Source organism: Chrysemys picta, chromosome 16, assembly GCF_011386835.1.
Source record: "Chrysemys picta bellii isolate R12L10 chromosome 16, ASM1138683v2, whole genome shotgun sequence".
NCBI classification, from domain to species: Eukaryota; Metazoa; Chordata; order Testudines; family Emydidae; genus Chrysemys; species Chrysemys picta.
Genome location: NC_088806.1, coordinates 9,319,680 through 9,346,908, shown reverse-complemented (window position 1 = coordinate 9,346,908; position 27,229 = coordinate 9,319,680). Strand labels below are relative to the sequence as shown.

Here is a 27,229-nt window from a genome sequence, read left to right as displayed (position 1 = left end):
CGCATTTCAGGACACCGTCAATACCACATTGAGTAATCGAGACCGCTGAGCAGGGAAATAACCCACTTCCTTCTCTGACACGTACTCATTCGCTACACCGATACTGACTTGGACTCCTTATACATTCCATGGGTGGCGTACCCGAGCCCACACATCCACTGACTTTAAAAACTCTTGCACCCCACTTTGGCTCTATGCTGGTTATGGGTGATATGTATGTATCTCTTCACCCTTGCAACCGATACCTGAAATCCCTCATAAATCAAACCTGACCCCCAGAAGCACAGTACCTTCCCTCTTAACTCGTGGATACTTAATTTTAAACATTAACTTTAATAAAAATTGTAAAACCTGTTCTTATCAGTTTCATATCTGATATGTCCTTTATTTGAGGACTACATTGATGTTTGAAACAAGAGGCTGGAATAGGAGCTTGCTCTGTCCACCTCACGCATTGACCTGGTATTGCAGCGTCTCTGGGAACAGGGCATCTGCTTTTGGGGAGAAAAACAGGAAGAGTTTCACTGTGAAGAGGCTGGTTTGATAAGGCGTTTTTTGTTTGTTCGTTTTTAAGAATAGCCTGGACTCATTGGCGTTTTGATTTCTTTGTGACAAAATATTGCTACAACTTCTTGGGGGTGTTTTCTGAGTCTATAGATGTGGGTTTCTTTGTCTTGCTGGAGGATTGTTTTAAAAGCCGGGTGTGACGGGTCGGGTCGCAGAAACCCCTTTGGGGCTGCCACCCGATGTGCTTAGACTACCTCCGAGTCCGTTTTCCCTGCCAGCTTGGGATTTCGGTACCTTGCCTGTTTGAGACAGACGCGCTTGCCTGCCGCAAACACAGATCCAAGTCTGAACCACATCCCCCACAAGCTGCAGGCTTAACTGAAAACTGTTGAAGAAGTGCTCCCGTCTCCGGCACTCGGATAGCCAGCTCCCAATGGGGTCCAAACCCCAAATCAATCCGTTTTACCTTGTAGAAAGCTTATCCAGGGTAAACTGTGAAATCCTGTTACCGGGGCTGCTGCCCAGCAGCCTGCCCATCTGCCTGCCAGCCCTAGAGCTTGTAAAGCACTAATCCAGGTAGTGGCGGCTGGGAGCTCCAGGCCAAAGAGCCAGCAGAGTGGCGCAGCGGAAGCGTGCTGGGCCCATAACCCAGAGGTCGATGGATCGAAACCCTCCTCTGCTAGGCCTGCGCTCGTTTCTTTTGGCTCTGGGCCTTCAAGCCAGGCGGCGACCAGAGTCTAGGCCGTGAGGCAAGAGGTGGCTGAGGCGGCAGCCTGCCGGGGAGCTCCCCGGCACCTCTGGCTGCCTGAGCTGAAGGCAAGAGGCAGGCCTGGGCGTGGTGAGGGCCTCCTGTCCCAGAATGAGGGAGCAGTGCTTCCTTTCTGCCCCCTCCCTCCGCCCCACCGGCCGGCGGCTGCTGCGGGAGAACACGAGGGAGGCTCTCAGGACGCTAGGCAGCTCTGTGTGGTTCTCAGGGGAAAGAGCCGAGGTTCCCGACTCCACCTGCCATTGACTCGCGTGGCCCTGCGCTCCGTCAGCCGGGGCGGGCCGGGCTGCGGACGTAACACAGGCTTGGGCAGCATGGCCACAATTTCCTGATGAGGCCTGAGGCAGGCCAAGAGCTCTGCGCAGCCTAGAGGGAAGTGGGAGGGAGGCAGTCTTCGAGCCGGCGTGTCTCGTCCGTTTCTCCCTTGCCGCTTGGGCGGAGGCGGGAAGGGAGCCAAACGTTCCCGGCTGATTGTTTTGCGCTCGGCCTTGCCGATTAAGCCCGAACCTCCGGCATGGCTGCTGGGAGATGGGTGTGACAGTGTACCCCATAAGGCTTTATGGGGAGGGGGTGCTTATAAATGTATGTATGACATAACTGGAATATGTTTTGTGCTGCCTGTGCCATGTAACATATCTCCGTAAGGGTTGTGATCTACTATATCTATTCATCCTATTTGTACATATATATCATTTTCTACTCGAGCTTAAGAATATGGGCTGTATGCTTGCCTGATTTCTAAGTAAGCTTTGTGAGGCATTTGGTCAGCTTCTTTAGGAAGGAATTTGCCAGGTTAAGTACCTGATCAGGAGACACTTAGGGAACAATGCATCTTGGAATGCTCCAATCCACATGAGAAGTCTTCCTGGAGACATGCAAGATGCCATGTGGACAATGCAAAGACTGAGTCATGCAGGGGCATGTGACTTGCCCAGGTGACTCCAAAACTCCATCTTGGAGCTGGGCTTTGCAGAGGAGGGAGGTCTCCACCCACAAGAGAGAGTCTACTTAAACCTGTGGGAGACCCCTCCATTTTGTCTTCAGCTGGCTAAAGAAGGAGCCTCTCCACACACCCCCAGGATACTTGAAGGAGACTGAAACAAAGGACAGTAACTACAGGGGGTGTGAGTGATTGCTGGACCCAGGCTAAAAGGAGCTTAGCCTGTAAAAGGGAGCACTCTGGAACTGGTGAGGAAATTATCTGTATTCAGTTTGATTAGGCATAGATCTGCGCATTTTATTTTATTTTGCTTGGTGACTTACTTTGTTCTGTCTGTTACTACTTTGAACCACTTAAATCCTACTGTCTGTATTTAATAAAATCACTTTCTATTTAGTAATTCACTCAGAGTATGTATTAATACTTGGGGGAGCAAACAACTGTGCATATCTCTCTATCAGTGTTATAGAGGGCGAACAATTTATAAGTTTGCCTTGCATAAGCTTTATGCAGGGTAAAACGGATTTATCTGGGTTTAGACCCCATTGGGAGTTGGGCATCTGAGTGCTAAAGACAAGCGCACTACTGCGAGCTGTTTTCAGGTAAACTTGCAGCTTTGGGACAGGAGATTCAGATCCTGGGTCTGTGTCTGGAGCCAGACGGGAGTGTCTGGCTCAGCAAGACAGGGTGCTGGAGTCCTGAGCTGGCAGGGAAAATAGAAGCAGGGGTAGTCTTTGCACATCGGGTGGCAGCTCCCAAGGGGGTTTCTGTGATCCAACCCGTCACAGTGGCGTAGTTGAGCAGGATCTGTGCCCAGTTGATTGCTTTGAGATACTGGTAGTGATTTTAAGTGAGTTTTAAGTGTGGTGGCTGGAGAACAGACAAAGTAGTTACTGGTTTGTTATTTTCTGTTTGCTTATTTCGGGCAAGGGAAGTAGGGACAGAAAAGGAAGCTCTCTGTTAACTAAGAATCCCCTGAGCTGAGTGCATCTCAGTTTCAGTGAACTGCAGAGGGGTTGTGGCCCAGCACAAGAAAGCAGGACAATGAGTACTAGTGATCTCAGTTCCAGTGAACTGCAGAGTCGTTGTAGCCCAGCACGAGAAAGCAGGACAATGAGTACCAGTGACGCTGCTATTAAACTAAAGCTGGCCATGTTGGAAGCAAAAGAGAGAGAAAGTGAACATAAGAGACGGCTGGAACTAAGACAATTAGAAATTAGTGCCATGGAGGCAGAACATGCAAGGGAAGAGGCTGCCCACAAGAGAGCTATGGAGGTCGAGGCAGCGAGGGCGGAGGCAGAGGCAGCGAGAGAGGCAGCGAGAGAGGCAGCTGCCCACGAGAGGGCTATGGAGGCCCAGAGGGAGGCCCGGAAGCATGAACTGGCTGTTATGGAGTCAAAGAGACGAAACCCTCCCCCTGCTGGCTCCACTTCCCCAAAAATCCACAAATGGGAGCGGCTATGTCCACAGTATGATGAGTCCAGCGATATCGCCGAATATTTCATCACCTTTGAGAGACTGTGCACCCTCCATGCCATCCCTGAGGATCAGAAGATGACCACATTGATAGCAAAATTGACTGGCAGAGCTCTGGACATATTCAATAAGATGCCTATTGATGATGCTTCAAACTATGGTAAATTTAAGGAATTGGTTTTGAAACAGTTTCAGGTTACACCTGAAACCTACAGGGTTAAATTCAGGAGCCTTAAGAGGGGATCTGGATTAAGTAATGTGGCTTATGCCAATGAAATGAGAGATTTGGTAGATAAATGGGTGCGGGGGAGAGGCATTACCAGCTTTGAAGGGATGTGTGATCTAGTTACTCAGGAACATTTCCTGAATATGTGCAGTGATGAGGTAAAACAGTATTTGTGGGACAAAAAGGTAAATGCAGTGGGTGAATTAGCTGAGTATGCTGACTCTTATGAACAAGCCCAAGCTGCAATCAAACACAAACCACTGGCAGAAGGGTATAAGGTTGGGGGAAAGCAGAATCACCGTTTTACCCCTGGGTCTGGGAAAAAAGAGGCTGGGCGGTCACCTCCCCATTCTCCTGGTACTCGACCCAAATTTCCTGTGCAAGCAGAGGAGCCCAAGAGGTGCTATCATTGTAAGTCCACTGAGCACCTGAGGAATAAGTGTCCCTTACTGAGTGAAGCTGCGGCTTCTCAGAGCCAGGCTGTGGCCTCTTTCCACACAGGATTTGTAAAGCTTGCTTCCACACAACCCAGCAATGAGCATATGCATGCTGTTAAATTGAATGGTCAAATGCTTCTTGGATTAAGGGACACGGGTGCTGAGATTTCTGTGGTCAGGAGGGACCTAATCCAGGAGAAGGATCTGTTGCCAGGTAAAATGGCAGAATTAGAGCTGGTCGGGGGTTACAAAGTCCTTGCACCTTTAGCTAAAGTACACATGCAAACTCGGGATTTGCAGGCTGAGCTGACTGTTGCAACGGTGGCACACAATTTTGCACCGTTTCTACTGGGGAATGATTTCTTTAGTGTGGCAGAATCTGTCCCAGGGTTGGTTAGCAGTGAGAAGGAATCTTGTGCCAAAAGCCCCAGAGGGGGGGGCGAAGTCACACAGACTGCTGGGGGAATAGGAGAGTGTCTCTTAGATTCCTCTGCAGCAGTAAAGGATGCAGCTTCGGGGGCAGGGCTGGTTGTGGCCAGTTCCTGTAGCCCTGGGGCTCAAGGGAAGTTCCAGAGGGAGGAGCTGGATGAAGCCAGCTCCTGTCCCGTGATCATCTCCCCTGGGGAGGGGGATGTACCACCTTGTAGCAAGGAGGCCACCACAGCTGCTGACTGCCAGGAAGTTGCAGGTCAGCAGGGGGCTGGGCCGGCCCTGGGGTGCACAGAGGCGTGTGTCCCAAAGGTGGAAGTTGGGGTCCTGGGGACCGCTGTGGTAAAAACAGGCCCCAAGGACTCTATAGCTGAGTGCCAGCCCAACTCGAGTGGAAGGGGAGGGATTTTGCTGGCCAGTGAAGGGTCTGTCGTAGCTGGTAGCTGTGAGTCCACAGCTGGGGCAGGATCACCTTCCCTTTCAGGGGACACAAGAGTGTCGGACCCAGCGGGGAGCCCAAAGAGGGAAGCCCAAATGGAAGGTCAGGGGGGGCCAGAGAGTCCACCCACCTTTTGTGGGGAGGGGCTTTCCCAGGAGGAGGGTGAAAAGTCTGCATTCGAAATGCCAGCCCCCTCTCCTGTGGATCAGGTTTTAAGGGAAACCTGGGGGTCAGGTCTCCAGGATGAGGGGGTCTATCCAGCTGACCCATTGGGAACAGAAAGTGGGGTGCCCAAAGGGGTCCAGAGCACCCCAGGGAAAGCTGCTGTTCTTGCTACACTTGCAAGAGAGAAACCTCTCTCTCCAAGACAGGGGGGGGGGAAATCTCTTCATGGGAGGAACTTCACAAGGGAGGGGGGCCCAGCCCAGAGAAACTCCAAAGGGAGGGGACGAGGACAAGTATGGTTGTAGTGCACCCATTCCTGGCCAAAGACCCAAGCACATGCCCGAACTAGAAGTCTTCCCCAAAGAGGCAGAGGAATCTGCATCAGAGGGTATACCAGAGGGCACAGAGAACTGGGAAAATGCAATAGATGCTAAACAAGTCAAATTGAGTGAACGGAGCCTGTCCACTGTAGATTTGCTGTTAACCTTGTGTCTTTTGCTTATTCACCTATGGGTTAAAACAAAAGAATTCACACTAGTGGTAAACCCTTTAAAGATGTGGAACATATCTGATTTGTGGAATAAGCTGTTATACATGCTGGGGATGGTGACAGGACAGCCCCACCAGCATGTTACTTTACAGCCCATACCTGTAAAACTGTGAAATCCTGTTACCGGGGCTGCTGCCCAGCAGCCTGCCCATCTGCCTGCCAGCCCTAGAGCTCGTAAAGCACTAATCCAGATAGTGGCGGCTGGGAGCTCCAGACCAAAGAGCCAACAGAGTGGCGCAGCGGAAGCGTGCTGGGCCCAGAGGTCGATGGATCGAAACCCTCCTCTGCTAGGCCTGCGCTCGTTTCTTTTGGCTCTGGGCCTTCAAGCCAGGCGGCGACCAGAGTCTAGGCCGTGAGGCAAGAGGTGGCTGAGGCGGCAGCCTGCCGGGGAGCTCCCCGGCACCTCTGGCTGCCTGAGCTGAAGGCAAGAGGCAGGCCTGGGCATGGTGAGGGCCTCCTGTCCCAGAATGAGGGAGCAGTGCTTCCTTTCTGCCCCCTCCCTCCGCCCCGCCTCAGCCACCTCTTGCCTCACGGCCTAGACTCTGGTCGCCGCCTGGCTTGAAGGCCCAGAGCCAAAAGAAACAAGCGCAGGCCTAGCAGAGGAGGGTTTCGATCCATCGACCTCTGGGCCCAGCACGCTTCCGCTGCGCCACTCTGCTGGCTCTTTGGCCTGGAGCTCCCAGCCGCCACTATCTGGATTAGTGCTTTACGAGCTCTAGGGCTGGCAGGCAGATGGGCAGGCTGCTGGGCAGCAGCCCCGGTAACAGGATTTCACAGTTTACCCTGGATAAGCTTTCTACAAGGTAAAACGGATTGATTTGGGGTTTGGACCCCATTGGGAGCTGGCTATCCGATTGCCGGAGACGGGAGCACTTCTTCAACAGTTTTCAGTTAAGCCTGCAGCTTGTGGGGGATGTGGTTCAGACTTGGATCTGTGTTTGCGGCAGGCAAGCGCGTCTGTCTCAAACAGGCAAGGTACCGAAATCCCAAGCTGGCAGGGAAAACGGACTCGGAGGTAGTCTAGGCACATCAGGTGGCAGCCCCAAAGGGGTTTCTGCGACCCGACCCGTCACACCCGGCTTTTAAAACAATCCTCCAGCAAGACAAAGAAACCCACATCTATAGACTCAGAAAACACCCCCAAGAAGTTGTAGCAATATTTTGTCACAAAGAAATCAAAACGCCAATGAGTCCAGGCTATTCTTAAAAACAAACAAACAAAAAACGCCTTATCAAACCAGCCTCTTCACAGTGAAACTCTTCCTGTTTTTCTCCCCAAAAGCAGATGCCCTGTTCCCAGAGACGCTGCAATACCAGGTCAATGCGTGAGGTGGACAGAGCAAGCTCCTATTCCAGCCTCTTGTTTCAAACATCAATGTAACATGCAGTCCTCAAATAAAGGACATATCAGATATGAAACTGATAAGAACAGGTTTTACAATTTTTATTAAAGTTAATGTTTAAAATTAAGTATCCACGAGTTAAGAGGGAAGGTACTGTGCTTCTGGGGGTCAGGCTTGATTTATGAGGGATTTCAGGTATCGGTTGCAAGGGTGAAGAGATACATACATATCACCCATAACCAGCATAGAGCCAAAGTGGGGTGCAAGAGTTTTTAAAGTGTCAGTGGATGTGTGGGCTCGGGTACGCCACCCATGGAATGTATAAGGAGTCCAAGTCAGTATCGGTGTAGCGAATGAGTACGTGTCAGAGAAGGAAGTGGGTTATTTCCCTGCTCAGCGGTCTCGATTACTCAATGTGGTATTGACGGTGTCCTGAAATGCGTTCCGTACAAATGTCTCTATTAAGATGATGTTAAAAACAAAAGTGAACGGTACTGAGTTTAAGCATAGAAGTTTCTGGTTATCAGGGAATAACGTACAGATTATCGAGGATGCAAAGTTTGGTTTAAAATCCGGTGGCATAAGGAATACAGAATCTGCAATATCCCCCATGGGGGGTAAAAGGTTGAGGGGTCAAAGTACAGACATTGAGATATGAGGCAATGAAGTTCATAAAGTGGCTATGTCGGGGTGTGGAGTATAAGGAGTGGATATGATGATGATGATGAGAATGGATTGACTCTCACTCGTTGAGATTTAGCGTCCAAGAAGTTTGTGGTTCCACTTCATATGATGCAACGGAGAAAGTCTCTTGGTCCTTTTCTCATAGTCAAAGAAGGATGTCTCTACTGCGGGCGGCCAGTGAGGTCCTCTGCTGCCCTACACTTGATCCAAGCTCATAGAGAACAGAGAAGCAAGGCTGAAAACCTCAGACACTACGCAGCCCCTCTGCCCCCACCGCTTTCTACCTCACCATGACGAGCTCCCAGACACGCACCAAACACCATTCACGTGACTTTGAGAACTAGGTAACTCTAAGTGAGGGTCACTTCCCCGAAATGACTTCAATGGAGGAATTCAAAGCAAGAACCGTTAACACACCATTCTGTTCAAAAGACAGAGAAGTCTTTCAGCTTCCTTCCTCTCACTGGTTTCCCTGTACACTCCTATTTTGCATATACCCACCCACTGACCTGCGACTAACAATCTCTCCCTGTTAACTCTTACAGCAAAACAGGTCAAAGAAAGCATACGCAAGCGCTATACCACAGCCCCAATGCTCTTTTCTGCTCCTTCCCACGGAACTATCTCACACGTAAAGTCATCAGGCACACATAAGATACAGTTTCACTCCATTCCAGTCCAGATCCTTGCTGTTTCTTGTCTAACCACTTCACACCTATCCCCTGAGCTGATTCCCGACTTTTGCGCTCAATCCAGCCGTGTCTCTGTGGCGCAATGGGTCAGCGCGTTCGGCTATTAACCGAAAGGATGGTGGTTCGAGCCCACCCAGGGACGGCAGTAAGTCTCTGCTACTTCCTTGAGACCTGCCGGGAGCCTCAAAGGCCCCCTTTTGCCGCCTCAAAACTGTCCTCCTTGGCCTCAGTGCTTTCAGCTGGTGGCCTGAAGAGCGCGCTGGATGGCATTCAGAAACCCATCTCCCAGCAGCCATGCCGGAGGTTCGGGCTTAATCGGCAAGGCCGAGCGCAAAACAATCAGCCGGGAACGTTTGGCTCCCTTCCCGCCTCCGCCCAAGCGGCAAGGGAGAAACGGACGAGACACGCCGGCTCGAAGACTGCCTCCCTCCCACTTCCCTCTAGGCTGCGCAGAGCTCTTGGCCTGCCTCAGGCCTCATCAGGAAAGCGTGGCCATGCTGCCCAAGCCTGTGTTACGTCCGCAGCCTGGCCCGCCCCGGCTGACGGAGCGCAGGGCCACGCGAGTCAATGGCAGGTGGAGTCGGGAGCCTCGGCTCTTTCCCCTGAGAACCACACAGAGCTGCCTAGCGTCCTGAGAGCCTCCCTCGTGTTCTCCCGCTGCAGCCGCCGGCCGGTGGGGCGGAGGGAGGGGGCAGAAAGGAAGCACTGCTCCCTCATTCTGGGACAGGAGGCCCTCACCACGCCCAGGCCTGCCTCTTGCCTTCAGCTCAGGCAGCCAGAGGTGCCGGGGAGCTCCCCGGCAGGCTGCCGCCTCAGCCACCTCTTGCCTCACGGCCTAGACTCTGGTCGCCGCCTGGCTTGAAGGCCCAGAGCCAAAAGAAACGAGCGCAGGCCTAGCAGAGGAGGGTTTCGATCCATCGACCTCTGGGTTATGGGCCCAGCACGCTTCCGCTGCGCCACTCTGCTGGCTCTTTGGCCTGGAGCTCCCAGCCGCCCCTATCTGGATTAGTGCTTTACGAGCTCTAGGGCTGGCAGGCAGATGGGCAGGCTGCTGGGCAGCAGCCCCGGTAACAGGATTTCACAGTTTACCCTGGATAAGCTTTCTACAAGGTAAAACGGATTGATTTGGGGTTTGGACCCCATTGGGAGCTGGCTATCCGAGTGCCGGAGACGGGAGCACTTCTTCAACAGTTTTCAGTTAAGCCTGCAGCTTGTGGGGGATGTGGTTCAGACTTGGATCTGTGTTTGCGGCAGGCAAGCGCGTCTGTCTCAAACAGGCAAGGTACCGAAATCCCAAGCTGGCAGGGAAAACGGACTCGGAGGTAGTCTAGGCACATCAGGTGGCAGCCCCAAAGGGGTTTCTGCGACCCGACCCGTCACACCCGGCTTTTAAAACAATCCTCCAGCAAGACAAAGAAACCCACATCTATAGACTCAGAAAACACCCCCAAGAAGTTGTAGCAATATTTTGTCACAAAGAAATCAAAACGCCAATGAGTCCAGGCTATTCTTAAAAACAAACAAACAAAAAACGCCTTATCAAACCAGCCTCTTCACAGTGAAACTCTTCCTGTTTTTCTCCCCAAAAGCAGATGCCCTGTTCCCAGAGACGCTGCAATACCAGGTCAATGCGTGAGGTGGACAGAGCAAGCTCCTATTCCAGCCTCTTGTTTCAAACATCAATGTAACATGCAGTCCTCAAATAAAGGACATATCAGATATGAAACTGATAAGAACAGGTTTTACAATTTTTATTAAAGTTAATGTTTAAAATTAAGTATCCACGAGTTAAGAGGGAAGGTACTGTGCTTCTGGGGGTCAGGCTTGATTTATGAGGGATTTCAGGTATCGGTTGCAAGGGTGAAGAGATACATACATATCACCCATAACCAGCATAGAGCCAAAGTGGGGTGCAAGAGTTTTTAAAGTGTCAGTGGATGTGTGGGCTCGGGTACGCCACCCATGGAATGTATAAGGAGTCCAAGTCAGTATCGGTGTAGCGAATGAGTACGTGTCAGAGAAGGAAGTGGGTTATTTCCCTGCTCAGCGGTCTCGATTACTCAATGTGGTATTGACGGTGTCCTGAAATGCGTTCCGTACAAATGTCTCTATTAAGATGATGTTAAAAACAAAAGTGAACGGTACTGAGTTTAAGCATAGAAGTTTCTGGTTATCAGGGAATAACGTACAGATTATCGAGGATGCAAAGTTTGGTTTAAAATCCGGTGGCATAAGGAATACAGAATCTGCAATATCCCCCATGGGGGGTAAAAGGTTGAGGGGTCAAAGTACAGACATTGAGATATGAGGCAATGAAGTTCATAAAGTGGCTATGTCGGGGTGTGGAGTATAAGGAGTGGATATGATGATGAGAATGGATTGATTCTCACTCGTTGAGATTTAGCGTCCAAGAAGTTTATGGTTCCACTTCATATGATGCAACGGAGAAAGTCTCTTGGTCCTTTTCTCATAGTCAAAGAAGGATGTCTCTACTGCAGGCGGCCAATGAGGTCCTCTGCTGCTTTACACTTGAGCCGAGCTCATAGAGAACAGAGAAGCAAGGCTGATAACCTCAGACACTACGCAGCCCCTCTTCCCCCACCGCTTTCTACCTCACCATGACGAGCTCCCAGACACGCACCGAACACCATTCACGTGACTTTGAGAACTAGGTAACTCTAAGTGAGGGTCACTTCCCCGAAATGACTTCAATGGAGGAATTCAAAGCAAGAACCGTTAACACACCATTCTGTTCAAAAGACAGAGAAGTCTTTCAGCTTCCTTCCTCTCACTGGTTTCCCTGTACACTCCTAATTTGCATATACCCACCCACTGACCTGCGACTAACAATCTCTCCCTGTTAACTCTTACAGCAAAACAGGTCAAAGAAAGCATACGCAAGCGCTATACCGCAGCCCCAATGCTCTTTTCTGCTCCTTCCCACGGAACTATCTCACACGTACAGTCATCAGGCACACATAAGATACAGTTTCACTCCATTCCAGTCCAGATCCTTGCTGTTTCTTGTCTAACCACTTCACACCTATCCCCTGAGCTGATTCCCGACTTTTGCGCTCAATCCAGCCGTGTCTCTGTGGCGCAATGGGTCAGCGCGTTCGGCTGTTAACCGAAAGGATGGTGGTTCGAGCCCACCCAGGGACGGCAGTAAGCCTCTGCTACTTCCTCGAGACCCTCAAAGGCCCCCTTTTGCCGCCTCAAAACCATCCTCCTTGGCCTCAGTGCTTTCAGCTGGTGGCCTGAAGAGCACGCTGGATGGCATTCAGAAACCCATCTCCCAGCAGCCATGCCGGAGGTTCGGGCTTAATCGTCAAGGCCGAGCGCAAAAAAATCAGCCGGGAACGTTTGGCTCCCTTCCCGCCTCCGCCCAAGCGGCAAGGGAGAAACGGACGAGACACGCCGGCTTGAAGACTGCCTCCCTCCCACTTCCCTCTAGGCTGCGCAGAGCTCTTGGCCTGCCTCAGGCCTCATCAGGAAAGCGTGGCCATGCTGCCCAAGCCTGTGTTACGTCCGCAGCCTGGCCCGCCCCGGCTGACGGAGCGCAGGGCCACGCGAGTCAATGGCAGGTGGAGTCGGGAGCCTCGGCTCTTTCCCCTGAGAACCACACAGAGCTGCCTAGCGTCCTGAGAGCCTCCCTCGTGTTCTCCCGCTGCAGCCGCCGGCCGGTGGGGCGGAGGGAGGGGGCAGAAAGGAAGCACTGCTCCCTCATTCTGGGACAGGAGGCCCTCACCACGCCCAGGCCTGCCTCTTGCCTTCAGCTCAGGCAGCCAGAGGTGCCGGGGAGCTCCCCGGCAGGCTGCCGCCTCAGCCACCTCTTGCCTCACGGCCTAGACTCTGGTCGCCGCCTGGCTTGAAGGCCCAGAGCCAAAAGAAACGAGCGCAGGCCTAGCAGAGGAGGGTTTCGATCCATCGACCTCTGGGTTATGGGCCCAGCACGCTTCCGCTGCGCCACTCTGCTGGCTCTTTGGCCTGGAGCTCCCAGCCGCCCCTATCTGGATTAGTGCTTTACGAGCTCTAGGGCTGGCAGGCAGATGGGCAGGCTGCTGGGCAGCAGCCCCGGTAACAGGATTTCACAGTTTACCCTGGATAAGCTTTCTACAAGGTAAAACGGATTGATTTGGGGTTTGGACCCCATTGGGAGCTGGCTATCCGAGTGCCGGAGACGGGAGCACTTCTTCAACAGTTTTCAGTTAAGCCTGCAGCTTGTGGGGGATGTGGTTCAGACTTGGATCTGTGTTTGCGGCAGGCAAGCGCGTCTGTCTCAAACAGGCAAGGTACCGAAATCCCAAGCTGGCAGGGAAAACGGACTCGGAGGTAGTCTAGGCACATCAGGTGGCAGCCCCAAAGGGGTTTCTGCGACCCGACCCGTCACACCCGGCTTTTAAAACAATCCTCCAGCAAGACAAAGAAACCCACATCTATAGACTCAGAAAACACCCCCAAGAAGTTGTAGCAATATTTTGTCACAAAGAAATCAAAACGCCAATGAGTCCAGGCTATTCTTAAAAACAAACAAACAAAAAACGCCTTATCAAACCAGCCTCTTCACAGTGAAACTCTTCCTGTTTTTCTCCCCAAAAGCAGATGCCCTGTTCCCAGAGACGCTGCAATACCAGGTCAATGCGTGAGGTGGACAGAGCAAGCTCCTATTCCAGCCTCTTGTTTCAAACATCAATGTAACATGCAGTCCTCAAATAAAGGACATATCAGATATGAAACTGATAAGAACAGGTTTTACAATTTTTATTAAAGTTAATGTTTAAAATTAAGTATCCACGAGTTAAGAGGGAAGGTACTGTGCTTCTGGGGGTCAGGCTTGATTTATGAGGGATTTCAGGTATCGGTTGCAAGGGTGAAGAGATACATACATATCACCCATAACCAGCATAGAGCCAAAGTGGGGTGCAAGAGTTTTTAAAGTGTCAGTGGATGTGTGGGCTCGGGTACGCCACCCATGGAATGTATAAGGAGTCCAAGTCAGTATCGGTGTAGCGAATGAGTACGTGTCAGAGAAGGAAGTGGGTTATTTCCCTGCTCAGCGGTCTCGATTACTCAATGTGGTATTGACGGTGTCCTGAAATGCGTTCCGTACAAATGTCTCTATTAAGATGATGTTAAAAACAAAAGTGAACGGTACTGAGTTTAAGCATAGAAGTTTCTGGTTATCAGGGAATAACGTACAGATTATCGAGGATGCAAAGTTTGGTTTAAAATCCGGTGGCATAAGGAATACAGAATCTGCAATATCCCCCATGGGGGGTAAAAGGTTGAGGGGTCAAAGTACAGACATTGAGATATGAGGCAATGAAGTTCATAAAGTGGCTATGTCGGGGTGTGGAGTAGAAGGAGTGGATATGATGATGAGAATGGATTGATTCTCACTCGTTGAGATTTAGCGTCCAAGAAGTTTATGGTTCCACTTCATACGATGTAACGGAGAAAGTCTCTTGGTCCTTTTCTCATAGTCAAAGAAGGATGTCTCTACTGCGGGCGGCCACTGAGGTCCTCTGCTGCCCTACACTTGATCCAAGCCCATAGAGAACAAAGAAGCAAGGCTGATAACCTCGGACACTACGCAGCCCCTCTGCCCCCACCGCTTTCTACCTCACCATGACGAGCTCCCAGACACGCACCGAACACCATTCACGTGACTTTGAGAACTAGGTAACTCTAAGTGAGGGTCACTTCCCCGAAATGACTTCAATGGAGGAATTCAAAGCAAGAAGCGTTAACACACCGTTCTGTTCAAAAGACAGAGAAGTCTTTCAGCTTCCTTCCTCTCACTGGTTTCCCTGTACACTCCTAATTTGCATATACCCACCCACTGACCTGCGACTAACAATCTCTCCCTGTTAACTCTTACAGCAAAACAGGTCAAAGAAAGCATACGCAAGCGCTATACCGCAGCCCCAATGCTCTTTTCTGCTCCTTCCCACGGAACTATCTCACACGTACAGTCATCAGGCACACATAAGATACAGTTTCACTCCATTCCAGTCCAGATCCTTGCTGTTTCTTGTCTAACCACTTCACACCTATCCCCTGAGCTGATTCCCAACTTTTGCGCTCAATCCAGCCGTGTCTCTGTGGCGCAATGGGTCAGCGCGTTCGGCTGTTAACCGAAAGGATGGTGGTTCGAGCCCACCCAGGGACGGCAGTAAGCCTCTGCTACTTCCTTGAGACCTGCCGGGAGCCTCAAAGGCCCCCTTTTGCCGCCTCAAAACCATCCTCCTTGGCCTCAGTGCTTTCAGCTGGTGGCCTGAAGAGCACGCTGGATGGCATTCAGAAACCCATCTCCCAGCAGCCATGCCGGAGGTTCGGGCTTAATCGTCAAGGCCGAGCGCAAAACAATCAGCCGGGAACGTTTGGCTCCCTTCCCGCCTCCGCCCAAGCGGCAAGGGAGAAACGGACGAGACACGCCGGCTCGAAGACTGCCTCCCTCCCACTTCCCTCTAGGCTGCGCAGAGCTCTTGGCCTGCCTCAGGCCTCATCAGGAAAGCGTGGCCATGCTGCCCAAGCCTGTGTCACGTCCGCAGCCTGGCCCGCCCCAGCTGACGGAGCGCAGGGCCACGCGAGTCAATGGCAGGTGGAGTCGGGAGCCTCGGCTCTTTACCCTGAGAACCACACAGAGCTGCCTAGCGTCCTGAGAGCCTCCCTCGTGTTCTCCCGCAGCAGCCGCCGGCCGGTGGGGTGGAGGGAGGGGGCAGAAAGGAAGCACTGCTCCCTCATTCTGGGACAGGAGGCCCTCACCACGCCCAGGCCTGCCTCTTGCCTTCAGCTCAGGCAGCCAGAGGTGCCGGGGAGCTCCCCGGCAGGCTGCCGCCTCAGCCACCTCTTGCCTCACGGCCTAGACTCTGGTCGCCGCCTGGCTTGAAGGCCCAGAGCCAAAAGAAACGAGCGCAGGCCTAGCAGAGGAGGGTTTCGATCCATCGACCTCTGGGTTATGGGCCCAGCACGCTTCCGCTGCGCCACTCTGCTGGCTCTTTGGCCTGGAGCTCCCAGCCGCCACTATCTGGATTAGTGCTTTACGAGCTCTAGGGCTGGCAGGCAGATGGGCAGGCTGCTGGGCAGCAGCCCCGGTAACAGGATTTCACAGTTTACCCTAGATAAGCTTTCTACAAGGTAAAACGGATTGATTTGGGGTTTGGACCCCATTGGGAGCTGGCTATCCGAGTGCCGGAGACGGGAGCACTTCTTCAACAGTTTTCAGTTAAGCCTGCAGCTTGTGGGGGATGTGGTTCAGACTTGGATCTGTGTTTGCGGCAGGCAAGCGCGTCTGTCTCAAACAGGCAAGGTACCGAAATCCCAAGCTGGCAGGGAAAACGGACTCGGAGGTAGTCTAGGCACATCAGGTGGCAGCCCCAAAGGGGTTTCTGCGACCCGACCCGTCACACCCGGCTTTTAAAACAATCCTCCAGCAAGACAAAGAAACCCACATCTATAGACTCAGAAAACACCCCCAAGAAGTTGTAGCAATATTTTGTCACAAAGAAATCAAAACGCCAATGAGTCCAGGCTATTCTTAAAAACAAACAAACAAAAAACGCCTTATCAAACCAGCCTCTTCACAGTGAAACTCTTCCTGTTTTTCTCCCCAAAAGCAGATGCCCTGTTCCCAGAGACGCTGCAATACCAGGTCAATGCGTGAGGTGGACAGAGCAAGCTCCTATTCCAGCCTCTTGTTTCAAACATCAATGTAACATGCAGTCCTCAAATAAAGGACATATCAGATATGAAACTGATAAGAACAGGTTTTACAATTTTTATTAAAGTTAATGTTTAAAATTAAGTATCCACGAGTTAAGAGGGAAGGTACTGTGCTTCTGGGGGTCAGGCTTGATTTATGAGGGATTTCAGGTATCGGTTGCAAGGGTGAAGAGATACATACATATCACCCATAACCAGCATAGAGCCAAAGTGGGGTGCAAGAGTTTTTAAAGTGTCAGTGGATGTGTGGGCTCGGGTACGCCACCCATGGAATGTATAAGGAGTCCAAGTCAGTATCGGTGTAGCGAATGAGTACGTGTCAGAGAAGGAAGTGGGTTATTTCCCTGCTCAGCGGTCTCGATTACTCAATGTGGTATTGACGGTGTCCTGAAATGCGTTCCGTACAAATGTCTCTATTAAGATGATGTTAAAAACAAAAGTGAACGGTACTGAGTTTAAGCATAGAAGTTTCTGGTTATCAGGGAATAACGTACAGATTATCGAGGATGCAAAGTTTGGTTTAAAATCCGGTGGCATAAGGAATACAGAATCTGCAATATCCCCCATGGGGGGTAAAAGGTTGAGGGGTCAAAGTACAGACATTGAGATATGAGGCAATGAAGTTCATAAAGTGGCTATGTCGGGGTGTGGAGTAGAAGGAGTGGATATGATGATGAGAATGGATTGATTCTCACTCGTTGAGATTTAGCGTCCAAGAAGTTTATGGTTCCACTTCATATGATGCAACGGAGAAAGTCTCTTGGTCCTTTTCTCATAGTCAAAGAAGGATGTCTCTACTGCGGGCGGCCAATGAGGTCCTCTGCTGCCCTACACTTGATCCAAGCCCACAGAGAACAGAGAAGCAAGGCTGATAACCTCGGACACTACGCAGCCCCTCTGCCCCCACCGCTTTCTACCTCACCATGACGAGCTCCCAGACACGCACCGAACACCATTCACGTGACTTTGAGAACTAGGTAACTCTAAGTGAGGGTCACTTCCCCGAAATGACTTCAATGGAGGAATTCAAAGCAAGAAGCGTTAACACACCGTTCTGTTCAAAAGACAGAGAAGTCTTTCAGCTTCCTTCCTCTCACTGGTTTCCCTGTACACTCCTAATTTGCATATACCCACCCACTGACCTGCGACTAACAATCTCTCCCTGTTAACTCTTACAGCAAAACAGGTCAAAGAAAGCATACGCAAGCGCTATACCACAGCCCCAATGCTCTTTTCTGCTCCTTCCCACGGAACTATCTCACACGTACAGTCATCAGGCACACATAAGATACAGTTTCACTCCATTCCAGTCCAGATCCTTGCTGTTTCTTGTCTAACCACTTCACACCTATCCCCTGAGCTGATTCCCAACTTTTGCGCTCAATCCAGCCGTGTCTCTGTGGCGCAATGGGTCAGCGCGTTCGGCTGTTAACCGAAAGGATGGTGGTTCGAGCCCACCCAGGGACGGCAGTAAGCCTCTGCTACTTCCTTGAGACCTGCCGGGAGCCTCAAAGGCCCCCTTTTGCCGCCTCAAAACCATCCTCCTTGGCCTCAGTGCTTTCAGCTGGTGGCCTGAAGAGCACGCTGGATGGCATTCAGAAACCCATCTCCCAGCAGCCATGCCGGAGGTTCGGGCTTAATCGTCAAGGCCGAGCGCAAAACAATCAGCCGGGAACGTTTGGCTCCCTTCCCGCCTCCGCCCAAGCGGCAAGGGAGAAACGGACGAGACACGCCGGCTCGAAGACTGCCTCCCTCCCACTTCCCTCTAGGCTGCGCAGAGCTCTTGGCCTGCCTCAGGCCTCATCAGGAAAGCGTGGCCATGCTGCCCAAGCCTGTGTTACGTCCGCAGCCTGGCCCGCCCCAGCTGACGGAGCGCAGGGCCACGCGAGTCAATGGCAGGTGGAGTCGGGAGCCTCGGCTCTTTACCCTGAGAACCACACAGAGCTGCCTAGCGTCCTGAGAGCCTCCCTCGTGTTCTCCCGCAGCAGCCACCGGCCGGTGGGGCGGAGGGAGGGGGCAGAAAGGAAGCACTGCTCCCTCATTCTGGGACAGGAGGCCCTCACCACGCCCAGGCCTGCCTCTTGCCTTCAGCTCAGGCAGCCAGAGGTGCCGGGGAGCTCCCCGGCAGGCTGCCGCCTCAGCCACCTCTTGCCTCACGGCCTAGACTCTGGTCGCCGCCTGGCTTGAAGGCCCAGAGCCAAAAGAAACGAGCGCAGGCCTAGCAGAGGAGGGTTTCGATCCATCGACCTCTGGGTTATGGGCCCAGCACGCTTCCGCTGCGCCACTCTGCTGGCTCTTTGGCCTGGAGCTCCCAGCCGCCACTATCTGGATTAGTGCTTTACAAGCTCTAGGGCTGGCAGGCAGATGGGCAGGCTGCTGGGCAGCAGCCCCGGTAACAGGATTTCACAGTTTACCCTGGATAAGCTTTCTACAAGGTAAAACGGATTGATTTGGGGTTTGGACCCCATTGGGAGCTGGCTATCCGAGTGCCGGAGACGGGAGCACTTCTTCAACAGTTTTCAGTTAAGCCTGCAGCTTGTGGGGGATGTGGTTCAGACTTGGATCTGTGTTTGCGGCAGGCAAGCGCGTCTGTCTCAAACAGGCAAGGTACCGAAATCCCAAGCTGGCAGGGAAAACGGACTCGGAGGTAGTCTAGGCACATCAGGTGGCAGCCCCAAAGGGGTTTCTGCGACCCGACCCGTCACACCCGGCTTTTAAAACAATCCTCCAGCAAGACAAAGAAACCCACATCTATAGACTCAGAAAACACCCCCAAGAAGTTGTAGCAATATTTTGTCACAAAGAAATCAAAACGCCAATGAGTCCAGGCTATTCTTAAAAACAAACAAACAAAAAACGCCTTATCAAACCAGCCTCTTCACAGTGAAACTCTTCCTGTTTTTCTCCCCAAAAGCAGATGCCCTGTTCCCAGAGACGCTGCAATACCAGGTCAATGCGTGAGGTGGACAGAGCAAGCTCCTATTCCAGCCTCTTGTTTCAAACATCAATGTAACATGCAGTCCTCAAATAAAGGACATATCAGATATGAAACTGATAAGAACAGGTTTTACAATTTTTATTAAAGTTAATGTTTAAAATTAAGTATCCACGAGTTAAGAGGGAAGGTACTGTGCTTCTGGGGGTCAGGCTTGATTTATGAGGGATTTCAGGTATCGGTTGCAAGGGTGAAGAGATACATACATATCACCCATAACCAGCATAGAGCCAAAGTGGGGTGCAAGAGTTTTTAAAGTGTCAGTGGATGTGTGGGCTCGGGTACGCCACCCATGGAATGTATAAGGAGTCCAAGTCAGTATCGGTGTAGCGAATGAGTACGTGTCAGAGAAGGAAGTGGGTTATTTCCCTGCTCAGCGGTCTCGATTACTCAATGTGGTATTGACGGTGTCCTGAAATGCGTTCCGTACAAATGTCTCTATTAAGATGATGTTAAAAACAAAAGTGAACGGTACTGAGTTTAAGCATAGAAGTTTCTGGTTATCAGGGAATAACGTACAGATTATCGAGGATGCAAAGTTTGGTTTAAAATCCGGTGGCATAAGGAATACAGAATCTGCAATATCCCCCATGGGGGGTAAAAGGTTGAGGGGTCAAAGTACAGACATTGAGATATGAGGCAATGAAGTTCATAAAGTGGCTATGTCGGGGTATGGAGTATAAGGAGTGGATATGATGATGAGAATGGATTGATTCTCACTCGTTGAGATTTAGCGTCCAAGAAGTTTACGGTTCCACTTCATATGATGCAACGGAGAAAGTCTCTTGGTCCTTTTCTCATAGTCAAAGAAGGATGTCTCTACTGCGGGCGGCCAATGAGGTCCTCTGCTGCTTTACACTTGAGCCGAGCTCATAGAGAACAGAGAAGCAAGGCTGATAACCTCAGACACTACGCAGCCCCTCTGCCCCCACCGCTTTCTACCTCACCATGACGAGCTCCCAGACACGCACCGAACACCATTCACGTGACTTTGAGAACTAGGTAACTCTAAGTGAGGGTCACTTCCCCGAAATGACTTCAATGGAGGAATTCAAAGCAAGAACCGTTAACACACCATTCTGTTCAAAAGACAGAGAAGTCTTTCAGCTTCCTTCCTCTCACTGGTTTCCCTGTACACTCCTAATTTGCATATACCCACCCACTGACCTGCGACTAACAATCTCTCCCTGTTAACTCTTACAGCAAAACAGGTCAAAGAAAGCATACGCAAGCGCTATACCGCAGCCCCAATGCTCTTTTCTGCTCCTTCCCACGGAACTATCTCACACGTACAGTCATCAGGCACACATAAGATACAGTTTCACTCCATTCCAGTCCAGATGCTTGCTGTTTCTTGTCTAACCACTTCACACCTATCCCCTGAGCTGATTCCCGACTTTTGCGCTCAATCCAGCCGTGTCTCTGTGGCGCAATGGGTCAGCGCGTTCGGCTGTTAACCGAAAGGATGGTGGTTTGAGCCCACCCAGGGACGGCAGTAAGCCTCTGCTACTTCCTCGAGACCCTCAAAGGCCCCCTTTTGCCGCCTCAAAACCATCCTCCTTGGCCTCAGTGCTTTCAGCTGGTGGCCTGAAGAGCGCGCTGGATGGCATTCAGAAACCCATCTCCCAGCAGCCATGCCGGAGGTTCGGGCTTAATCGTCAAGGCCGAGCGCAAAAAAATCAGCCGGGAACGTTTGGCTCCCTTCCCGCCTCCGCCCAAGCGGCAAGGGAGAAACGGACGAGACACGCCGGCTTGAAGACTGCCTCCCTCCCACTTCCCTCTAGGCTGCGCAGAGCTCTTGGCCTGCCTCAGGCCTCATCAGGAAAGCGTGGCCATGCTGCCCAAGCCTGTGTTACGTCCGCAGCCTGGCCCGCCCCGGCTGACGGAGCGCAGGGCCACGCGAGTCAATGGCAGGTGGAGTCGGGAGCCTCGGCTCTTTCCCCTGAGAACCACACAGAGCTGCCTAGCGTCCTGAGAGCCTCCCTCGTGTTCTCCCGCAGCAGCCGCCGGCCGGTGGGGCGGAGGGAGGGGGCAGAAAGGAAGCACTGCTCCCTCATTCTGGGACAGGAGGCCCTCACCACGCCCAGGCCTGCCTCTTGCCTTCAGCTCAGGCAGCCAGAGGTGCCGGGGAGCTCCCCGGCAGGCTGCCGCCTCAGCCACCTCTTGCCTCACGGCCTAGACTCTGGTCGCCGCCTGGCTTGAAGGCCCAGAGCCAAAAGAAACGAGCGCAGGCCTAGCAGAGGAGGGTTTCGATCCATCGACCTCTGGGTTATGGGCCCAGCACGCTTCCGCTGCGCCACTCTGCTGGCTCTTTGGCCTGGAGCTCCCAGCCGCCACTATCTGGATTAGTGCTTTACGAGCTCTAGGGCTGGCAGGCAGATGGGCAGGCTGCTGGGCAGCAGCCCCGGTAACAGGATTTCACAGTTTACCCTGGATAAGCTTTCTACAAGGTAAAACGGATTGATTTGGGGTTTGGACCCCATTGGGAGCTGGCTATCCGAGTGCCGGAGACGGGAGCACTTCTTCAACAGTTTTCAGTTAAGCCTGCAGCTTGTGGGGGATGTGGTTCAGACTTGGATCTGTGTTTGCGGCAGGCAAGCGCGTCTGTCTCAAACAGGCAAGGTACCGAAATCCCAAGCTGGCAGGGAAAACGGACTCGGAGGTAGTCTAGGCACATCAGGTGGCAGCCCCAAAGGGGTTTCTGCGACCCGACCCGTCACACCCGGCTTTTAAAACAATCCTCCAGCAAGACAAAGAAACCCACATCTATAGACTCAGAAAACACCCCCAAGAAGTTGTAGCAATATTTTGTCACAAAGAAATCAAAACGCCAATGAGTCCAGGCTATTCTTAAAAACAAACAAACAAAAAACGCCTTATCAAACCAGCCTCTTCACAGTGAAACTCTTCCTGTTTTTCTCCCCAAAAGCAGATGCCCTGTTCCCAGAGACGCTGCAATACCAGGTCAATGCGTGAGGTGGACAGAGCAAGCTCCTATTCCAGCCTCTTGTTTCAAACATCAATGTAACATGCAGTCCTCAAATAAAGGACATATCAGATATGAAACTGATAAGAACAGGTTTTACAATTTTTATTAAAGTTAATGTTTAAAATTAAGTATCCACGAGTTAAGAGGGAAGGTACTGTGCTTCTGGGGGTCAGGCTTGATTTATGAGGGATTTCAGGTATCGGTTGCAAGGGTGAAGAGATACATACATATCACCCATAACCAGCATAGAGCCAAAGTGGGGTGCAAGAGTTTTTAAAGTGTCAGTGGATGTGTGGGCTCGGGTACGCCACCCATGGAATGTATAAGGAGTCCAAGTCAGTATCGGTGTAGCGAATGAGTACGTGTCAGAGAAGGAAGTGGGTTATTTCCCTGCTCAGCGGTCTCGATTACTCAATGTGGTATTGACGGTGTCCTGAAATGCGTTCCGTACAAATGTCTCTATTAAGATGATGTTAAAAACAAAAGTGAACGGTACTGAGTTTAAGCATAGAAGTTTCTGGTTATCAGGGAATAACGTACAGATTATCGAGGATGCAAAGTTTGGTTTAAAATCCGGTGGCATAAGGAATACAGAATCTGCAATATCCCCCATGGGGGGTAAAAGGTTGAGGGGTCAAAGTACAGACATTGAGATATGAGGCAATGAAGTTCATAAAGTGGCTATGTCGGGGTGTGGAGTAGAAGGAGTGGATATGATGATGAGAATGGATTGATTCTCACTCGTTGAGATTTAGCGTCCAAGAAGTTTATGGTTCCACTTCATATGATGCAACGGAGAAAGTCTCTTGGTCCTTTTCTCATAGTCAAAGAAGGATGTCTCTACTGCGGGCGGCCAATGAGGTCCTCTGCTGCCCTACACTTGATCCAAGCCCATAGAGAACAAAGAAGCAAGGCTGATAACCTCGGACACTACGCAGCCCCTCTGCCCCCACCGCTTTCTACCTCACCATGACGAGCTCCCAGACACGCACCGAACACCATTCACGTGACTTTGAGAACTAGGTAACTCTAAGTGAGGGTCACTTCCCCGAAATGACTTCAATGGAGGAATTCAAAGCAAGAAGCGTTAACACACCGTTCTGTTCAAAAGACAGAGAAGTCTTTCAGCTTCCTTCCTCTCACTGGTTTCCCTGTACACTCCTAATTTGCATATACCCACCCACTGACCTGCGACTAACAATCTCTCCCTGTTAACTCTTACAGCAAAACAGGTCAAAGAAAGCATACGCAAGCGCTATACCGCAGCCCCAATGCTCTTTTCTGCTCCTTCCCACGGAACTATCTCACACGTACAGTCATCAGGCACACATAAGATACAGTTTCACTCCATTCCAGTCCAGATCCTTGCTGTTTCTTGTCTAACCACTTCACACCTATCCCCTGAGCTGATTCCCAACTTTTGCGCTCAATCCAGCCGTGTCTCTGTGGCGCAATGGGTCAGCGCGTTCGGCTGTTAACCGAAAGGATGGTGGTTCGAGCCCACCCAGGGACGGCAGTAAGCCTCTGCTACTTCCTTGAGACCTGCCGGGAGCCTCAAAGGCCCCCTTTTGCCGCCTCAAAACCATCCTCCTTGGCCTCAGTGCTTTCAGCTGGTGGCCTGAAGAGCACGCTGGATGGCATTCAGAAACCCATCTCCCAGCAGCCATGCCGGAGGTTCGGGCTTAATCGTCAAGGCCGAGCGCAAAACAATCAGCCGGGAACGTTTGGCTCCCTTCCCGCCTCCGCCCAAGCGGCAAGGGAGAAACGGACGAGACACGCCGGCTCGAAGACTGCCTCCCTCCCACTTCCCTCTAGGCTGCGCAGAGCTCTTGGCCTGCCTCAGGCCTCATCAGGAAAGCGTGGCCATGCTGCCCAAGCCTGTGTTACGTCCGCAGCCTGGCCCGCCCCAGCTGACGGAGCGCAGGGCCACGCGAGTCAATGGCAGGTGGAGTCGGGAGCCTCGGCTCTTTACCCTGAGAACCACACAGAGCTGCCTAGCGTCCTGAGAGCCTCCCTCGTGTTCTCCCGCAGCAGCCGCCGGCCGGTGGGGCGGAGGGAGGGGGCAGAAAGGAAGCACTGCTCCCTCATTCTGGGACAGGAGGCCCTCACCACGCCCAGGCCTGCCTCTTGCCTTCAGCTCAGGCAGCCAGAGGTGCCGGGGAGCTCCCCGGCAGGCTGCCGCCTCAGCCACCTCTTGCCTCACGGCCTAGACTCTGGTCGCCGCCTGGCTTGAAGGCCCAGAGCCAAAAGAAACGAGCGCAGGCCTAGCAGAGGAGGGTTTCGATCCATCGACCTCTGGGTTATGGGCCCAGCACGCTTCCGCTGCGCCACTCTGCTGGCTCTTTGGCCTGGAGCTCCCAGCCGCCACTACCTGGATTAGTGCTTTACAAGCTCTAGGGCTGGCAGGCAGATGGGCAGGCTGCTGGGCAGCAGCCCCGGTAACAGGATTTCACAGTTTACCCTGGATAAGCTTTCTACAAGGTAAAACGGATTGATTTGGGGTTTGGACCCCATTGGGAGCTGGCTATCCGAGTGCCGGAGACGGGAGCACTTCTTCAACAGTTTTCAGTTAAGCCTGCAGCTTGTGGGGGATGTGGTTCAGACTTGGATCTGTGTTTGCGGCAGGCAAGCGCGTCTGTCTCAAACAGGCAAGGTACCGAAATCCCAAGCTGGCAGGGAAAACGGACTCGGAGGTAGTCTAGGCACATCAGGTGGCAGCCCCAAAGGGGTTTCTGCGACCCGACCCGTCACACCCGGCTTTTAAAACAATCCTCCAGCAAGACAAAGAAACCCACATCTATAGACTCAGAAAACACCCCCAAGAAGTTGTAGCAATATTTTGTCACAAAGAAATCAAAACGCCAATGAGTCCAGGCTATTCTTAAAAACAAACAAACAAAAAACGCCTTATCAAACCAGCCTCTTCACAGTGAAACTCTTCCTGTTTTTCTCCCCAAAAGCAGATGCCCTGTTCCCAGAGACGCTGCAATACCAGGTCAATGCGTGAGGTGGACAGAGCAAGCTCCTATTCCAGCCTCTTGTTTCAAACATCAATGTAACATGCAGTCCTCAAATAAAGGACATATCAGATATGAAACTGATAAGAACAGGTTTTACAATTTTTATTAAAGTTAATGTTTAAAATTAAGTATCCACGAGTTAAGAGGGAAGGTACTGTGCTTCTGGGGGTCAGGCTTGATTTATGAGGGATTTCAGGTATCGGTTGCAAGGGTGAAGAGATACATACATATCACCCATAACCAGCATAGAGCCAAAGTGGGGTGCAAGAGTTTTTAAAGTGTCAGTGGATGTGTGGGCTCGGGTACGCCACCCATGGAATGTATAAGGAGTCCAAGTCAGTATCGGTGTAGCGAATGAGTACGTGTCAGAGAAGGAAGTGGGTTATTTCCCTGCTCAGCGGTCTCGATTACTCAATGTGGTATTGACGGTGTCCTGAAATGCGTTCCGTACAAATGTCTCTATTAAGATGATGTTAAAAACAAAAGTGAACGGTACTGAGTTTAAGCATAGAAGTTTCTGGTTATCAGGGAATAACGTACAGATTATCGAGGATGCAAAGTTTGGTTTAAAATCCGGTGGCATAAGGAATACAGAATCTGCAATATCCCCCATGGGGGGTAAAAGGTTGAGGGGTCAAAGTACAGACATTGAGATATGAGGCAATGAAGTTCATAAAGTGGCTATGTCGGGGTGTGGAGTAGAAGGAGTGGATATGATGATGATGATGAGAATGGATTGACCCTCACTCGTTGAGATTTAGCGTCCAAGAAGTTTATGGTTCCACTTCATATGATGCAACGAAGAAAGTCTCTTGGTCCTTTTCTCAGAGTCAAAGAAGGATGTCTCTACTGCGGGCGGCCAGTGAGGTCCTCTGCTGCCCTACACTTGAGTCGAGCTCATAGAGAACAGAGAAGCAAGGCTGATAACCTCAGACACTACGCAGCCCCTCTGCCCCCACCGCTTTCTACCTCACCATGACGAGCTCCCAGACACGCACCGAACACCATTCACGTGACTTTGAGAACTAGGTAACTCTAAGTGAGGGTCACTTCCCCGAAATGACTTCAATGGAGGAATTCAAAGCAAGAAGCGTTAACACACCATTCTGTTCAAAAGACAGAGAAGTCTTTCAGCTTCCTTCCTCTCACTGGTTTCCCTGTACACTCCTAATTTGCATATACCCACCCACTGACCTGCGACTAACAATCTCTCCCTGTTAACTCTTACAGCAAAACAGGTCAAAGAAAGCATACGCAAGCGCTATACCGCAGCCCCAATGCTCTTTTCTGCTCCTTCCCACGGAACTATCTCACACGTACAGTCATCAGGCACACATAAGATACAGTTTCACTCCATTCCAGTCCAGATCCTTGCTGTTTCTTGTCTAACCACTTCACACCTATCCCCTGAGCTGATTCCCAACTTTTGCGCTCAATCCAGCCGTGTCTCTGTGGCGCAATGGGTCAGCGCGTTCGGCTGTTAACCGAAAGGATGGTGGTTCGAGCCCACCCAGGGACGGCAGGAAGCCTCTGCTACTTCCTTGAGACCTGCCGGGAGCCTCAAAGGCCCCCTTTTGCCGCCTCAAAACCGTCCTCCTTGGCCTCAGTGCTTTCAGCTGGTGGCCTGAAGAGCGCGCTGGATGGCATTCAGAAACCCATCTCCCAGCAGCCATGCCGGAGGTTCGGGCTTAATCGTCAAGGCCGAGCGCAAAACAATCAGCCGGGAACGTTTGGCTCCCTTGCCGCCTCCGCCCAAGCGGCAAGGGAGAAACGGACGAGACACGCCGGCTCGAAGACTGCCTCCCTCCCACTTCCCTCTAGGCTGCGCAGAGCTCTTGGCCTGCCT

General features: G+C 51.7%; 15 non-coding genes across 15 annotated transcripts; 8 read left to right on the top strand and 7 right to left on the bottom strand.

The window, feature by feature from the left end:
• The first annotated feature begins 313 nt into the window (after positions 1-313).
• LOC135976109 (U2 spliceosomal RNA) lies at positions 314-496 on the top strand. The gene has a single exon (XR_010593345.1). It is a non-coding gene; the product is annotated as a U2 spliceosomal RNA (small nuclear RNA).
• A 6,719-nt stretch (positions 497-7,215) lies between these two features.
• On the bottom strand, positions 7,216-7,405 carry LOC135976108 (U2 spliceosomal RNA). Its single transcript, XR_010593344.1, has one exon. It is a non-coding gene; the product is annotated as a U2 spliceosomal RNA (small nuclear RNA).
• A 1,317-nt stretch (positions 7,406-8,722) lies between these two features.
• On the top strand, positions 8,723-8,796 carry TRNAN-AUU (transfer RNA asparagine (anticodon AUU)). Its single transcript has one exon. It is a non-coding gene; the product is annotated as a tRNA-Asn (tRNA).
• A 1,445-nt stretch (positions 8,797-10,241) lies between these two features.
• On the bottom strand, positions 10,242-10,431 carry LOC135976107 (U2 spliceosomal RNA). The gene has a single exon (XR_010593343.1). It is a non-coding gene; the product is annotated as a U2 spliceosomal RNA (small nuclear RNA).
• Positions 10,432-11,742: 1,311 nt separating this feature from the next.
• TRNAN-GUU (transfer RNA asparagine (anticodon GUU)) lies at positions 11,743-11,816 on the top strand. The gene has a single exon. It is a non-coding gene; the product is annotated as a tRNA-Asn (tRNA).
• Positions 11,817-13,251: 1,435 nt separating this feature from the next.
• LOC135976106 (U2 spliceosomal RNA) lies at positions 13,252-13,441 on the bottom strand. Its single transcript, XR_010593342.1, has one exon. It is a non-coding gene; the product is annotated as a U2 spliceosomal RNA (small nuclear RNA).
• Positions 13,442-14,752: 1,311 nt separating this feature from the next.
• On the top strand, positions 14,753-14,826 carry TRNAN-GUU (transfer RNA asparagine (anticodon GUU)). Its single transcript has one exon. It is a non-coding gene; the product is annotated as a tRNA-Asn (tRNA).
• A 1,445-nt stretch (positions 14,827-16,271) lies between these two features.
• LOC135976105 (U2 spliceosomal RNA) lies at positions 16,272-16,461 on the bottom strand. Its single transcript, XR_010593341.1, has one exon. It is a non-coding gene; the product is annotated as a U2 spliceosomal RNA (small nuclear RNA).
• Positions 16,462-17,772: 1,311 nt separating this feature from the next.
• Positions 17,773-17,846, top strand: TRNAN-GUU (transfer RNA asparagine (anticodon GUU)). The gene has a single exon. It is a non-coding gene; the product is annotated as a tRNA-Asn (tRNA).
• A 1,445-nt stretch (positions 17,847-19,291) lies between these two features.
• Positions 19,292-19,481, bottom strand: LOC135976104 (U2 spliceosomal RNA). Its single transcript, XR_010593340.1, has one exon. It is a non-coding gene; the product is annotated as a U2 spliceosomal RNA (small nuclear RNA).
• A 1,311-nt stretch (positions 19,482-20,792) lies between these two features.
• On the top strand, positions 20,793-20,866 carry TRNAN-GUU (transfer RNA asparagine (anticodon GUU)). Its single transcript has one exon. It is a non-coding gene; the product is annotated as a tRNA-Asn (tRNA).
• A 1,435-nt stretch (positions 20,867-22,301) lies between these two features.
• LOC112061452 (U2 spliceosomal RNA) lies at positions 22,302-22,491 on the bottom strand. Its single transcript, XR_002890263.2, has one exon. It is a non-coding gene; the product is annotated as a U2 spliceosomal RNA (small nuclear RNA).
• A 1,311-nt stretch (positions 22,492-23,802) lies between these two features.
• On the top strand, positions 23,803-23,876 carry TRNAN-GUU (transfer RNA asparagine (anticodon GUU)). Its single transcript has one exon. It is a non-coding gene; the product is annotated as a tRNA-Asn (tRNA).
• Positions 23,877-25,321: 1,445 nt separating this feature from the next.
• LOC112061732 (U2 spliceosomal RNA) lies at positions 25,322-25,511 on the bottom strand. The gene has a single exon (XR_002890359.1). It is a non-coding gene; the product is annotated as a U2 spliceosomal RNA (small nuclear RNA).
• A 1,317-nt stretch (positions 25,512-26,828) lies between these two features.
• Positions 26,829-26,902, top strand: TRNAN-GUU (transfer RNA asparagine (anticodon GUU)). Its single transcript has one exon. It is a non-coding gene; the product is annotated as a tRNA-Asn (tRNA).
• The last annotated feature ends 327 nt before the right edge of the window (positions 26,903-27,229 follow it).